Source organism: Hydra vulgaris, chromosome 14, assembly GCF_038396675.1.
Source record: "Hydra vulgaris chromosome 14, alternate assembly HydraT2T_AEP".
In the NCBI taxonomy this organism is placed as follows: domain Eukaryota; kingdom Metazoa; phylum Cnidaria; class Hydrozoa; order Anthoathecata; family Hydridae; genus Hydra; species Hydra vulgaris.
In genome coordinates, this window is record NC_088933.1 from 7385548 (window position 1) to 7391802 (window position 6255).

The following is a 6255-nucleotide window of genomic DNA, read 5'->3' on the forward strand; positions in this document are numbered from 1 at the left end:
CTAATTTTTTGTACAATGTTAAAAGTTTAAAAAAATACCAGCTTGGTTTTTTTTTAACTTATAAATATATATAATTATAAGTTAAAAAAAACCATAAGACTTTATAATCATAAGAATGCACTTTTAATATGTGTAAACTAAGACGCAGCATAACGTCAAAAAAATCTATACTTAATTTAATTGCGTCTCATATTTAGATTATATTAAGTTACATTACGTTTTATTTGGTCAAAAGCTGTTAAATTTATAAGTGATCAAAATAATCTTTTTTAAATAAAACCCACAAGAAATCCTTATTAATTATTTTATGGGTATTGTGGTTTATCAACCTCCGGATAGTTGCCATGTAAAATCTAATTATATATAATATTGATGTAAAGAATCGCTTCTCGGCCTAATGGCTAAGATCAAGTGTAGTATCTGTTCTTATTTCGGCTCCGGACCATCTCTCAATTGGTTTCGGTGTTGTTAGAAAGCAGAAACAGCACAAGGTCGAAACCGTGACAGTCGATAGGGGTTCTTGGCGTAGTCGCTTTTTCAATGTCTCCTTCTACGTCCGGAAATCCTAAAGCGTTCCGTCCACTCCGGACGTTAAATGGAGATAAACCATTAAGTTGGCGCTGCTCAGTCTCGGCTGAGTGGCAACTAAACCCTTAAATGGGCCAAAAAACCCTTAATTGGGCTAAAAAACCCTTAAATGGGACAAAATACGGAGTCTCGGCTCCCAAATAACACCGCCTTCTAGGGCCCTGTGTAAGCCTGGTTTCAGCTTCAGGTCACTCTAGTTGGTTGGTTAAAAAAAAAAAAAAAAAAAAAAAAGAATTAAGTATTAAGAATTAAATATTAAGAATTAAGTATTAAGAATTAAGTATTAAGAATTAAATAATCGAAAACCCTACACTAGATAGGAAAGGTGGAGATCATCTAAATAAAAATAATACCCTTGGCACCTTTAACCTAAAACTCTTTACTGAGAAATACGGTTTACTTGACTTATATCGAAAGACCAACCCCTTATCCAAGAATTATACTTTTCAAAAAAAAGACAATTCTTACAGCAGCCGAATTGACAGAATATACAGTGTGAGCGATAACGATACTCAGATCCACACAGATATTATAGACTCTAATTTAAGTGACCATCGGGCTGTACTATGCAGCTACCAAAAAAAAATTCAAAACAAAAGAGGCCCAGGATACTGGCACCTCAATATAAACCTCCTTGACGACCCTACCTTTACGTCTAGAGTTGCTGAGGAACTGGAAATATTTAAAAGTACCAAACACAAATATAAAAACAATAACCAATGTTGGGAAATCTTTAAATACAAAATAAAAGAAAATGCAATTGTAAGGTCAAAAGAAATAGCCCTAAATAAAAAAATTAGAATTGAAAATTTAAAAAAAGAAATAGAAGAAGAAAAAGAAAAAGCCGATAAAAACGACGAACGAATAAAATCCCTAAAAAATGAAATGAAATCATTGTTAGTTGACAAAGGAGTTTTTATACGAACCAAACAAGCAATAGTAGAAGAAGGAGAAATTCCTTCTAAATGCTCTGATGGAAAAATGCTACCAAAAAAAGAAAGCTATCACTGAAGTCATAGAAAACAACACCCTATTCAATGACCCCATAAATGTAAATAAAATATTAAGAAACTACTACAGTACTTTATACCAGGCTAAAGAGCTAGACAAAAGAAAACAAGAATCCTTCCTAAATAACATTAAAAACACCCTTAGTGCTGAAGAGAATGCACCATTAAATGAAAAGTTAACTCAACAAGAGCTCTATAATGCAGCCAAATCATTAGGAAAAGGAAAATCTCCAGGTATAGATGGTATTCCATTTTACTGAGCTAGCTAATGAAAACCTCTTTCAAGAAGACAGAAACTTAACGTGGTCTCAGAGAACAGCAATTCTTAGTCTGTTACCTAAGGAAGGAGACCCGAAACAACTGAAAAATTGGCGACCTATATCACTTCTGAGTGCCGACTACAAAATAATGACTAAAGCTTTAGCAAATAGATTAGCTAAACTATTAGAAAAAATGCTAGAACCATCGCAAACATGCTCGGTTCCTAACCGAACAATCTTGAATCTTTTCTTGGTCAGAGATCTAATTGAATATACAAATCGAAAACTTGACGGTTTTATTCTTTCGATTGATCAAGAAAAGGCATTCGATAAATTAGATCGGGAGTTCTTATTCAAAGTCCTAGAGCGATTTAACCTAGGGCCCAACTTTATACTAGCCATCAAACAAAGTCTAAAAATTCGCAATCTATAATCATAAACAATGGTTTCATGAGTCAACCTTTTGAGATACATAGAGGAGTTAGACAAGGTGATCCTGTCTCACTTATGCTCTATTGTTTAGCGGTTGAAACCTTATCTCTTGCCATTAAAATGAATGAAAACATTGATGGAATCCCTTTGCCAGGAAATAAAAAAAATCTAAAAGTTCTTCAATATGCGGATGATACCATAATCACTGCACAAAACACAACATCAATTGATGAAATCTTCAAAACTTTAGAGGAATTTCAACAGGCAACAGGGTCAAACATAAATAAATCTAAATCAAAGGCCTTAGCGCTAGGACCTTTTAACTACCTTGCGTATCAAAACAATATCGAAAAAGGATACTATACTGACCACAACATAAGTTGGGTAAATCAAACAGGCATGAAAATTTTAGGCGTAGATTTTTATACAGATCTGGGTTTTACTGCGAGCCAAAACTGGAAGCGCATAGTATCTACGTTTGAGAAAAAGGTCCAATGTTTCAAGTATCGAAACGTATCGTTGAAATGCAAAGGAACGTTTCTGAACGTACTAGCACTTTCAAAGATATGGTTTGTCGCAAATATATTTCCAATAAACACTCAAATTAAAAAACAAATAAAAAAGAGAACATCGACGTATTTATGGCAAAGTGAACATGCCGAACCCATTAAAAGGGAAATTCTATGCCTTCCAACATCAAAAGGAGGCTTAGGTATCATAGAACCTATTATACAAAGTCAGGCCCTTCGGATAAAGCACTTACTTAATCTAAAAGAGTCAGAGAGACCACATGAGGGACATTACCTCCAGAAGTATTTCCTAGCAACTTTTCTAATAAAAATCGCAACAAAAAACTATCAGCAATGGCACTTCCTAAAAGAAAATAACTTTCCTAGGACAATAAACAAACCACCTTTTTATTATCATGATACAATAAAAATTATGAAAAACAATGAAAAAATATTTGAACTTAAAAACAAAACATCGCGAAATATATATACTTTATTATTGGATAAAATAAACAATACATCGATTAAGAAAACACAGACACACTGGGATGCAGTTTTTCAAAAATCACTTCCATGGTCCCAAATATGGATCCGCAACTTCAACTCTTATGCTCAAGGCCCAAGCCAAAATACACTATGGCGTATCTTCCATGACAGCCTTCCAACACTCGATAAAATAATGGCATGGAAAAAAAACAGAGGAAGAGGAAACGACCTATGCAAAATATGCAATAAAAAGGAAACGACTTTACACGCGTTTGTGTATTGCACAAGAGTTAGTCATGTATGGACCCAGCTCGAAACAATATACCGAAAACTACTCCCACAAAAGCCTTTCAATATTCTTCAAACACTTTTTATGACTAATATAGAAGAACTTCCTATAAAAAATAAACTAGCTAAAATCATAACCACTATAACAAATATAACAACAACCGAAATATGGCGAGCAAGAAACTTAAAACTTAAGGAAAACAAGCATGTTGAGGCAAACAAAATTGTAGAAAACATCAAGAGAGAAATAAAATACATATGGAAGGCAAAATACAACAAAGCACTTAGGGAAAATAAAATTAAATATTTCAACAACAACTTTTCAATTAATGAAGCAATAACAAAAAATGACGTCCAAAACCTAAGTTTCGCCTTCTAATTAAAGAAATCTATAAACCTTTAGTAAAAAAATTAAAAAAGAAAACCTAAAAAGAAAAAAAAACAAAAAAGAATTAAGTATATATATAATAATATATATACTTAATTCTTTTTTTCAAATAATTCCTGTTTCTCATGAAATAGCTAAATTATAATTGCACAATCTAACATCATGTGCAATCCTGTCCGCTTTCTCTATGCTATCTTTCTAACACGACTGCTACTTCCAATCCTTTGCTGAAAATAACTCTCGTTCTTCCAACGACTTTAACTCTCGGCCGTAAAGCAGTTATGACGCTCCTTCTTGGGGGCTGAACATGTCTTTGCGTGCCTTGGTATGATGGTCTCTGTATGGCAACTAGCCGGAGGAGAATAAACCACAATACCTATATAATATTGTCACTCCGTCAGATGTTACGAAAGAAGAAGGATGAATTTGCTACAAATTTTAATTGCACCTTCTAATACTGCGTGCAATCCTGTCCGCTGTCTATGCTATCTTTCTAAATCGACGACTTCTATCTTCTAACTCGACACCCTCTCTTCGTTCTTCCTAATATCACTTTACTTTTGGTCCGCTAAGCGGGTTATGACGCTCCGTTTGGAGCCGACTCGTCCTTGCGGTCCTCGGTAATGTAGCCTCTATATGGCAATGAACCGGAGGAGGATAAACCACAAAACCATATATAATATTGTCACTCCTCAATATCACTTTTCTCAATTAAATAGTCTTTTTCTTTCACCTTTCTCTCACTCGTTTTTGATTTAAATTCCATAAGCTGCTATCATCAGCTATAACAAGATTTTCGATTGGATGCAAACGTTTTAACTTTTCTTTTTCCAAACGTCTTGCTTCGTCGAAGGCGTTTTCGTGTTGTATATTTTTAATTTTTTTTTTTTTTTTTCACATTATCCGGTAAGCTCAAGTTAAGTTGCTTTTCCAAATTAATAATAGATTTTTATTTAAAGAATAAATTGAGTTTTTTACCTCACCTCTTGGCGTTGTCATATCTGGTGTTGGTTTTTGTAATGGTGATATTAAATTTAATAAGGATGCTTTGCCTTTATTCTCAATGACACTCTGATCGTTCGTGAATTCGATAGTGTTTTCTACTGTAGTTATCTTTTTTATTTCATCTTCTTGTTAGTTGGTGGAACACATGCATTCCTTGGTATATGTTTGCTTTGGCAGTTGTTACAATAAAACTCTTTTCCAGCAAAGTTTAGAATAATTCTTATACCATTGATTTTGACAGAAGGCGGAAAAACTTTACCATTGAATGAGCTTCACTTAAGCCTACTATCCTCGATAGTTCGGTCAAAGTCGTACGTTGTATGTTTGATTGAGTAGATTGTATCAGTGTAAGGAGCAAGTTTATCAGAAAATTATTGTTAATATAGGGTCACACTTAATTGTTATTAAAAAACCTTGTTCTTTCTCGCTTGAATATAATGGGTTTTTCACATTCATTTATTTCAATCTGCTCTATCGAAACGTTATTAGCATCATTGATTGATTTAAGAACCGCTATCCACCTACCATCTCTGTGGTAAGTAATATTTTCAATTTTACTTCTTCCAATCTTTGCTGCTATTATCTCGCTAAGTTCTTTGGCTTTCTCTGAGATATATTTTCAATTGCTGACTTTAGAATAATCCAAACGGGTTCGAAGTTCCAGCAACATGTTCATGAATACTCTCCACTTTACTTGTAACATGTAGTATAAGACATATTCAAAAAAAACTAATCTAATTGTTATATATATATACTTAATCTTTTTTTATTTGACATTTTATTTATATTTTTAGTTATATTTTTTATTTATATTTTTATTTATATTTTTATATTTATTTTTATATATATATATATATATATATATATATATATATATATATATATTTATATATATATATTTAATTTTTTTTTTTTTTTTTTTTTAAGTGCCCCAAGAAGTCCTTACGGTCTTGTCACAGAACACCGCGGAAGTGCATTTAACCAGGAAGTTCACGCCTCCTTCCTTACCGTGAAGCGAAAATTTGTCGAAAATCTTTATATTTTAATTATATTATGAGATTTTATTATTATTTCATTTATTTAACACCCAATGTAATTTACAAGGTAAAAAAGAAAAATAAGAAAGTTATTTCTCGTGATTTTCACTTAAGAATTTTTTCTTCCAGAATTTGTTTAAAAATTCCTCTTTGCCCTTTCGCATTCCAGCACTCTATTGCATGTTTCAAAGTTTGTTCAACTTCGGAGGGAATTTCACTTTTAGAAAGTGCTATTTTTATCTTCTTTTTATT

General features: G+C 32.6%; 1 pseudogene; it reads left to right on the forward strand.

Annotated features, from left to right (window-relative positions):
- The first annotated feature begins 381 nt into the window (after positions 1 to 381).
- LOC136091261 (U2 spliceosomal RNA) lies at positions 382 to 448 on the forward strand (annotated as a pseudogene).
- Positions 449 to 6255: the final 5807 nt, after the last annotated feature.